The sequence below is a fragment of the Myotis yumanensis genome, unplaced genomic scaffold (assembly GCF_028538775.1).
Source record: "Myotis yumanensis isolate MYYU_CA2020_CCGP unplaced genomic scaffold, mMyoYum1.0.hap1 SCAF_2, whole genome shotgun sequence".
NCBI lineage: Eukaryota > Metazoa > Chordata > Mammalia > Chiroptera > Vespertilionidae > Myotis > Myotis yumanensis.
The window spans coordinates 38888318-38898822 of NW_027223753.1; positions in this window are offsets into that span (position 1 = coordinate 38888318).

The following is a 10505-nucleotide window of genomic DNA, read 5'->3' on the forward strand; positions in this document are numbered from 1 at the left end:
CACATAATATAAAGTTTATCCTCTCAATTTGTAGGCGTACAGTGTAGTAGTGTTAACTATGTTCACATTATTGTGTAAAGGGTCTCTAAAACTTTTTCACCTTGAAAACTGAAACTCTATATCCATTGAACAACTCCCCACTACCCCCTCCCCACAGCCCCTGGAAACCACCATTCTGCTTTCTGTTTCTACGATTTTCACTACTCCCGATAGCTCATAGTGGAATCAGACAGGATTCGTCTTTGGTGACTGGCTGATTTCACTCAGCACAATGTCTGCAAGGCTCATCCATGTGGTAGCATGTGACAGATTTCCTTCTTTTTTAAGGCTGAATAATATTCAATATTCCATTGTATGTATATTCCACATTTTCTTTACCTGTCCATCTATGGATGGGCCTTGAACTGCTTCCACCTCTTGGCTATTGTGAATAATGCTACAGTGAACATGGGTGTGTAAATATCTCTTCGAGTTCCTTCTTCCAATTATTTTGGATGTATACCCAGAAGTGGGATTGCTGGATTGCATGGAAATTCTAGTTTTAGTTTTTTGTTTTTTTTTAGGTGTCTCATTAGCACAGTAGGTAGTGTGTCAGTCTCCTATTTTTAGTTTTCTGAGGAACCTCCACATTCTCACCAACACTTGTTATTTATTTATTTTTTGATAGTAGTCAGCCTAGTGTAGTGATGGCAAACCTATGACACGTGTGTCAGAGGTGACACATGAACTCTTTTTTTGGTTGATTTTTCTTTGTTAAATGGCATTTAAATATATAAAATAAATATCAAAAATATAAATCTTTGTTTTACTATGGTTGCAAATATTAAAAAATTTCTATATGTGACATGGCACCAGAGTTAAGTTAGGGTTTTTCAAAATGCTGACACGCCGAGCTCAAAAGGTTCGCCATCACTGGTGGGTGTGAGCTGATACAGGCATACTTCAGAGGTACTGCAAGTTTGGTTTTAGACCACTGCTTGTGAAGGATCTTGCCTTCAATTAGTGAAAAATGCAACATCTGTGAAGAGCAACAAAGCCAAGTTGTTCAAGCAATAAAATGAGGTATGCCTGTATTTTATTGTGGTTTTGATTTGAAGATGACACAGTCTCTAATATCCTATTATTACCTTTCACTTGATGGCTTTGTGACCATGATATAATGTCTAGTTTCCTTACTTCAAGGAGGCCTGTGGTAGGCCTATGTAGTGTGATGACCAGGATGTGGGCTATGAACGGACCAGGTTCCCAGGTGTACTAGTTTCCTAGGGCTGCCATAACAAAGTACCCCACACTGGGTGGCTTAAATAATAGAAATTTATTGTCGCATGGTTCTGGAGGCTAGAAGTTCAAGATCAAGTTATCAGTAGGGTCTGTGAGAGGGAGAATACATTCTATGCCTTGCCCCTACCTTCTGATGACTTGTTGGCAATATTTGGTGCTATTTGGTTTACAGATACTTTACCCCAATCTCTGCTTTCAAATTCACATGGCATTTTCCCTGTTTGGGTGACCATTTCCCCTTTTCATAAAGACACCAGTGTATACTGGATTATTGACCTCATTTTAACTTAATTGCCTCTTATAAAGACCCTATTTCTATGTAAGTTTACATTCTAGGTAATAGAGGGTTACAACTTCATTTCATTGAGGGGAGGCGGCGGGGGAGGTGGGGGGGGAGGGTGAGATACAATTCACACCACAGCACCAAGCATCTCCTAGCTTGCATCTAGAGGTTACCTGAAACATCCAGCAGCTGAAGAGTCAGAGGCTGATGGAAAACTGGAAGCACAGAGGAGGAGGAACCCAGCTGGGAAATCACATTCCTTCAACTCTTCCCAGGACAGCAGGATGAAAGAAAGCTCTAAGCCAGGCAATGCTTGGATGTGGGAAGGAGAATAAGATCTTGAGCAAAGTAATGCTCAAAACTCAGAGGGAAGGTAGGGGAGGGTGGGGGTGAGGGGGAGAGATCAACCAAAGAACTTGTATGCATGCATATAAGCATAAGCAGTGGATGTGGACAACAGGGGTAAGGGTGAGGGCAGGATTGGGGGGGGGGGGATGAGGGGACATTGGGGGGATAAGGATAATTTGTAATATATTAATCAATAAAGAGGAAAAAAAGAAAAAAAGGAGCTTATGTACTTGCTATCCTCCATGTGGGTGACTTGGTTTGACTTAAAGACATAGGATGATCTACAGCAGTAGGCTCTTTCTCAGCCAATATCAGCCTTTCAGGAATGGAACTAAACTAAGTGGGGGAGTGAGACACATCTATTCCCAGCTTCTCCTTACAGGCTGGTGCAACCTGGGAATTTGTCCTGGACTGTGTTTTATGGGTTTTAGGGCAGGATCAGATACCCCAAGAGCTTGACTGGAGGCCTGGTATTTACTGGGGTGCAAAGCCCATGTGACTGCCTGAGTTACTTAGTTCTGCTTGACTAAAGGTCACCCAGATTTTGGAGGCTGATCTAGGTCTAGTGCTCATTGGGTCTAGTGGGCCATCACACTGCCTAACTTGAATTTCAGCTGTGGATATAAAATATGTGGTGGATGCTATAATTTGCCATCTTGATCCTCCTTTCTCCTTAGTGGCTGAAAATGCTTTGGATCTTCTCTAGAAATTACCCTGGACTGAAGAGAGTTGCCTTACCCAAATCTGGGCCTACTTTCTGGGGTAGCCTGAATCCCATGAGTGCTCAATGCAAAAATCCTGCTGCTTTTGCTGTAAAGTGGTTCATTATGAAGGGCCTCTCTAGCTTTTGAGCTGCCTATAGGGTCAGCCAAAGCCTTTTTTTGCAGCCTGGCTTTTCCTTTGCCTCCTCCTGTATCCTTTCCTTCCCTTCCACACTTGTAGATTTCTCATGCGCCCTAATAAACTTCTTGCATGCTACTTTCCATCTCAGAGCCCACTTTCCAGGGAATCCAACATGCACATATCTTCCAAGTAGAAGAGGACTGAACTTGAACACACACATTCCAACTCTACAGAGAAAGGACCTGGAAAAAGAAATGACTGTATCTGGATGTCAAAGGAAGATGGCGGCGATATAGGCAGACGCGTCCCAGGTCTTGTCCCGGAGCAAACGGAGTAAGCAGCTGAAACTAATAACACCCACCCCGAATTGGCAAATTTACTCAGCTGGTGAGACGGCTTGCAGCCTGGAAGGGCAGACATCCCCTGGAAAGGTTAAAAACCAGGGATCTGGGCAGGAAAGTTTGCCAGACCTGAGCCCAGAGGGTCGGAGGGAGACCGCATGGCAGACAGCCGCGTCTCTTGGGACAGACACAGACCCTGACCAGGGTAAGGAGTTCCGCGGGTTTGCTGGCGCCAGGAGATTTGAGATTTGGATTTTGTGATTGCGGAGAACTGAGACTAAAGGGGGCATCCTGAGGAACTGATCAGACCGTGCAGTGCCCATAAGAGAGGAGCGTTTCCCAGACCATGCAGTGCTGGTAAGAGGAGCGTTTCCCAGACCGCCTCCTGATCACCACAGCCTCCTGATCACCACACCCTCTGTCTGTGGAACAGCAACTGTACGTGAAGCCTCCCCCCACCAGCCAGAAGAGCCAACACAGCTGTGAACAACACCCACCAGAGGAGCTGCTGCCAACTGGAAAGCAGCTGCTACCGCAACCGTCTGAGCAGCAACCACAACCCAAGGAGCCCCTGCCACCCAGGGAGCAGCCACTGAACACCTCAACATCTACATATGTCAGCGAGATCAAACATGGGTAGGCAAAGAAACCCCCAAAGGAAAGAAAAGGAGGACTCGCCAGAAAAGCAGCTAAGTGAGACAGAGGTATGCAACATGACGGAAAAAGAATTCAGAATAAGGTTCCTAGAGTACATGCACCACATGTTCAAGAAGCAAGAAGAAACAGATGAAAAACTCAACTACTTATGCAAGAAGCTAGAAGAAACAGATGAAAAAATCAACAACTTAAGTAAGTCCCAAGAAGAAATGAAGAGTGACATAGCTTCAATAAAAAACTCCATTGAAAGTATCAACAGTAGACTGGGAGAAGCGGAGGACCGAATTAGTGAATTAGAAGACAAGGAAGCAAAACACACTCAAACTGTACGGCAAATGGAGAAAAAAATTAAAAGACAGGAGGAGAGCCTAAGGGAGCTTTGGGACAACATGAAACGAAACAACATACGAATAATAGGGGTGCCAGAACAACAGAAAGATGAACATGGATTAGAAAACCTATTCGAAGAAATAATATCAGAAAACTTCCCTGAGGTGGGGAAGAAAAAAGTCACACAAGCCCAGAGAGTCCCAAACAAGGTGAACCCGAAAAGACCCACACCAAGACACATCATAATTACCATGGCAAATGTTCAGGATAAAGAGAGAATCTTACAGGCTGCAAGAGAGAGACGGAAAGTAACATACAAGGGATCTCCCATTAGATTATCAAATGATTTCTCAACAGAAACACATCAGGCCAGAAAAGAATGGACGGAAATCTACAAAGTGATGCAAAGCAAAGGACTGAATCCAAGAATACTCTATCCAGCAAGGCTATCATTCAAAATTGAAGGGGAAATAAGAAGCTTCACAGACAAAAAAGGGCTAAGGGAGTTTATCACCACCAAGCCAGCCATGCAAGAAATGCTAAAGGGACTGGTGTAAAAAGAAGAAATATCAAGCTCAGAAAGAAAACAGCCACACACACACACACAAAAAGAAATGGCTACAAACAAATACCTTTCAATAATAACTTTAAATGTAAATGGACTAAATGCTCCAACCAAAAGACATCGAGTGGCTGAATGGATAAAAAAACATGACCCATACATCTGCTGTCTACAAGAGACCCACCTCATTAGAAGGGACTCACACAGACTGAAAGTGAAGGGATGGAAAAATATCTTTCACGCAAATGGAAAGGAAAAGAAAGCTGGGGTAGCAATACTTATATCTGACAAAGTACATCTCAAAGTGAAGGCCATAACCAGAGATAAGGAAGGCCACTTCATAATACTAAAGGGATCAATACAACAAGAAGATATAACCCTGGTAAACATATATGCACCCAATGCAGGAGCACCCACATACATAAGAAAACTTCTGGAAGATATCAGGGGAGAGATCAACAACAATACAATCATAGTAGGGGACTTTAATACACCACTGACATCACTGGATAAATCCGCTAGACAAAAACTCAGCAAAGAAACAGCAATCCTAAATGACTCACTAGATCAGATGGACTTAATTGACATCTTCAGAACACTTCACCCCACAGCTGCGGAATATACATTCCTCTCAGGTGCTCATGGGACATATTCAAAAATAGACCACATATTGGGTCACAAGCAAAGTCTCCACAAATTCAAGAAGATTGAAATCATAAAAAGCTTCTTCACAGACCACGATGGCATAATGTTAGAAATAAACTACAATAAAAACAACCCAAAATACTCAAACACTTGGAAGCTGAATAGCATGTTATTAAATATTGATTGGGTTACCGATGACATCAAAGAAGAAATTAAAAACATCCTGGACACTAATGACAATGAAAACACAACAATCCAAAACCTCTGGGACACAATGAAAGCAGTCCTGAGAGGGAAGTTTATAGCTCTACAGGCCTATCTCAAAAAACAAGAAAAAATGGTAGTCAATCATCTAACTCTACAACTCAAAGAATTAGAAAGAGAGCAACAAGAAAACCCCAGAGTGAGCAGAAGGAAGGAGATAATAAAGATTAGAGCAGAAATCAATGAAATAGAGACCAAAAAAACAATACAGAAAATCAATGAAACCAAGAGCTGGTTCTTTGAAAGGATAAACAAGATTGACAAACCCCTAGCCAGGCTCACCAAGAAGCAAAGAGAGAGGTCCCAAATAAACCAAATCAGAAATGATAGAGGCGAAATAACAACAGACCCCACAGAAATACAAATGATTGTTAAACAATACTACGAGCAACTCTACTCCAACAAACTGGACAACCTGGAGGAAATGGACAAATTCCTAGAAAAATACAACATTCCAAAACTCAATCAGGAAGAATCTAAAAACCTCAATAGGCCAATAACTATGGAAGAAATTGAAGCAGTCATCAGAAAGCTTCCAGCAAACAAAAGCCCAGGGCCAGACGGCTTCACAGGGGAGTTCTACCAAACATTCAAGGAAGAACTAAAACCTACCCTCCTCAGACTACTACAAAAAATTCAAGAGGAAGGAACGCTTCCAAGCTCATTCTATGAAGCCAGCATCACCCTAATACCAAAACCAGGTAAAGACATCACAATGAAAGAGAATTACAGGCCAATATCCCTCATGAACATAGATGCCAAAATCCTCAACAAAATCTTAGCAAATCGGATCCAGCAGTACATCAGAAGGATCATACACCATGACCAAGTAGGATTCATCCCAGAGATGCAAGGATGGTACAACATCCGTAAATCAATAAATGTGATACATCACATAAACAAATTGAAAGAAAAAAACCACATGGTCATATCAATTGATGCAGAAAAAGCATTCGACAAAATCCAACACCCATTTTTGATAAAAACTCTCAGAAAGGTGGGAATAGAAGGATCATACCTCAACATAATAAAAGCCATATATGACAGGCCCACTGCCAACATCATACTCAATGGACAAAAACTAACACCATTTCCCCTAAGAACAGGAACAAGACAGGGATGCCCACTCTCACCACTCCTGTTCAACATAGTACTGGAAGTATTAGCCATTGCAATTAGGCAAGAAGAAGGAATAAAAGGCATCCAAATTGGAAAAGAGGAAGTAAAACTGTCCTTATTTGCAGATGACATGATATTATACATACAAAACCCTAGAGACTCCATCAAAAAGCTACTAGACTTAATACATGAATTTGGCAATGTAGCAGGATACAAAATTAACCCCAAGAAATCTGAGGCATTTCTATACACCAACAGTGAACTTTCAGAAAGGGAGATCAGAAAAACAATCCCATTTACCATCGCACCAAAAAAATTAAGATACCTAGGAATAAACTTAACTAAAGAGGTTAAAGACCTCTACTCAGAAAACTACAGGACGTTGAAAAAAGAGATAGAGGAAGACATAAACAGATGGAAGAACATACCATGTTCTTGGATTGGTAGAATCAACATCATTAAAATGTCCATACTACCCAAAGCAATCTATACATTCAACGCACTTCCCATTAAAATACCAATGGCCTTCTTCAAAGATCTAGAACGAACTCTCCAAAAATTCATCTGGAATAAAAAAAGACCCCGAATAGCTGCAACGATCCTGAGAAAGAACAAAGTAGGTGGGATCTCAATGCCAGATATCAAGCTGTATTACAAAGCCACTGTTCTCAAAACTGCCTGGTACTGGCACAAGAACAGACATATAGATCAGTGGAATAGAATAGAGAGTCCAGAAATTAGCCCGAACCAATATGCTCAATTAATTTTTGACAAAGGAGGCATGAACATACAATGGAGCCAAGATAGTCTCTTCAATAAATGGTGTTGGGAAAATTGGACAGACATATGCAAGAAAATGAAACTAGACCACCAACTTACACCATACACAAGAATAAACTCAAAATGGATAAAGGACTTAAATGTACGACAGGAAACCATAAAAATTCTAGAAGAATACAAAGGCAACAAAATCTCAGACATATGCCAAAACAATTTCTTCACTGATACAGCTCCTAGGGCAGTTGAAACTAAAGAGAAACTGAACAAATGGGACTACATCAAAATAAAAAGCTTCTGCACAGCAAAAGAAACCATCAACAAAACAACAAGAAAACCCACCTCGTGGGAAAACATATTTGCCAACGTCATATCTGATAAGGGCTTAATCTCCAAAATTTATAGGGAACTCATACAACTTAACAAAAAGAAGATAAACAATCCAATCAAAAAATGGGCAAAGGATCTAAATAGACACCTTTCAAAAGAGGACATTCAGAAAGCCAAGAGACATATGAAAACATGCTCAAAGTCACTAATCATCCGAGAGATGCAAATCAAAACAACAATGAGGTACCATCTCACACCTGTCAGAATGGCCATCATCAACAAATCAACAAACGACAAGTGCTGGAGAGGATGTGGAGAAAAAGGAACACTTGTGCACTGCTGGTGGGAATGCAGACTGGTGCAGCCACTATGGAAGGCAGTATGGAGGTTCCTCAAAAAATTGGAAATGGAACTCCCATTTGACCCTGTGATCCCACTACTAGGAATATATCCCAAGAAACCAGAAACACCTATCAGAAAGGATATATGCACCCAGATGTTCATAGCAGCACAATTCACCATAGCTAAGATCTGGAAACAGCCTAAGTGCCCATCAGTAGATGAATGGATTAGAAAACTGTGGTACATCTACACGATGGAATACTATGCTGCTGTTAAAAAGAAGGAACTCCTACCATTTGCAACATCATGGATGGAACTGGAGAGCATCATGCTAAGTGAAACAAGCCAGTCAATGAAGGAAAAATACCACATGATCTCACTCATTCATGGATAATAAAGACCATTACAAACTTTTGAACAATAATAGATACAGAGGCAGAGCTGCCTCAAACTGATTGTCAAACTGCAGTGGGAAGGCCAGAGAGAGTTGGGGGGCAGGAGGGAGGGGAGTAAGAGATCAACCGAAGGACTTGTATGCATGCATATAAGCATAACTAATGGACATAAGACACTGGGGGGTAAGGGAGGGTAGTGGTTTGTCAAGGGCGGGGGGGGGGGGGGAAAGGATACTTATGTAATACCCTTTGTAATACTTTAAGAGGAAAATAAAAAAAAAAAAAAAAAAAAAAAAAAAAAAAAAAAAAAAAAGAAATGACTGTATCTGGCATGTGATTGTATTCAGAACATGTTCCTCTCATAAATTAAATAGGAAATGGACAGACCCAAGCTCCAACTTTTAGACACATGACTAAAGAACATCTTTTTGGCTTTGATTCAAGATCACGAGCATGTGAAGGGAAGGACATTAGAGTGGGGGTGGTGGTGGTGGTGGAAAGTATAACTGTATATTTAAAAATATTTTATTTATTGGGGAAGTCTCCTTCACCAGAAAGCAGGCACACACAGAGTTGTTACATCTGACAGGTGTGAAAAACAGAGCATTCAGACAATGCTTTCTCTCCAACCTGTGGCCATGCACAAAGAGATGGGCGTTCTTTGGCCCCGCTTATGTGTAAATGTATCCCATCTGGTGTGAACTTCTCAGCACTTGGCTAGAGCCACTTTCTAAGAAAAGAGGAATTTAAGAGAAGCTTTTGCAAAGTCAGCAAGTAGAAGTTCCAGCTGTTTAGATGATGTTTTGTCAGGGCTGAGGGTGTGGGGCAGTAATAACTGACAAGAGATGGGGATATGATTAGAAAGTTCCCACCTGCAGTGTTGGACAAATAGACATGAGCTAATCCATATTTTCATCAAGATGAGATGGATCCTAAGTCCCCTTTACCTTAAATGCAAATGCTCAGACATACAGGCCTATGTGCTTGCAGGCATAGACAAGATTAACATTTCTACGTGTTCATAGGTTGAAATCAAGCCTCAGGGGATAACATGAGGCCTTAATAGAGCCTTAATTCTGACACTACCATTCAATGTTCGAAATCTTTCATGGTTGTACACTGGCTAACTATAAGTGTACTTTCTTCAGTTGAAGCTCAAGGTCCTCCATGATTGAAACCTGAGGAAGACCTTTATGCCATCCACTAGTATATCTGATCTCCTCCTTCCAGGCACATGGAGTGATTGTCCTTTCATTCTCTTAACATTAGCCAAAGTCATTAGATTTGATTTGGTCATTAAAATGTGAGTAGAATTGACACAGGTCATTTCTGGGTGGGAACCTTTAAGAGATGGAGTGCAGCTCTTCATGGTTCTTCTCCCCTTGCTCCAAGATCATGGAAGTAAGTATTGCAATGGAGGGGCCATAGGATTGAAGAATCTTTGAATACTGAACCAACATGGAGGAACGCTGCCCTAGGTAGGTACTTGGACTGACAAGGGACTTTCTGTCAGCTAGAAATAAACTTATTTTGGACTTCATCACTGAGATCTTGGACTGTTATTACAGCATAATTTAGCTCATCATGACTGGTAACACAATTCTTTCTCTTATTCTAGTTTTACTTGTAGGTACTTTCCTTACTGGAAAGAACATGGATTTTTGACATTAGAAGATTTACTCAGTTTTCACTTTTAGAACAAGGAGATAAATAATATTTGTCATATCCAGTGGTTCTGCTTGGCTCATAGTAGGTCAACATATTTTTTCATTTCTTTCTTTCACCCCAACACTTCAACAATATTGGAATACTTGCTTTTGCCTCCTATGGCCTGAATTTTTGAGGCAAGGAATCTGTCTTAAATTCTTTATTTTATGCTTGAGTTTTTGATGAATTACAATATCAGAGGGGGCATTATTAGAACCCAGTTGGAAAGCAGCCTGGAGTTTATATATGTCAAAGAAGCTGATCTTGGCTTGTAAACAGAG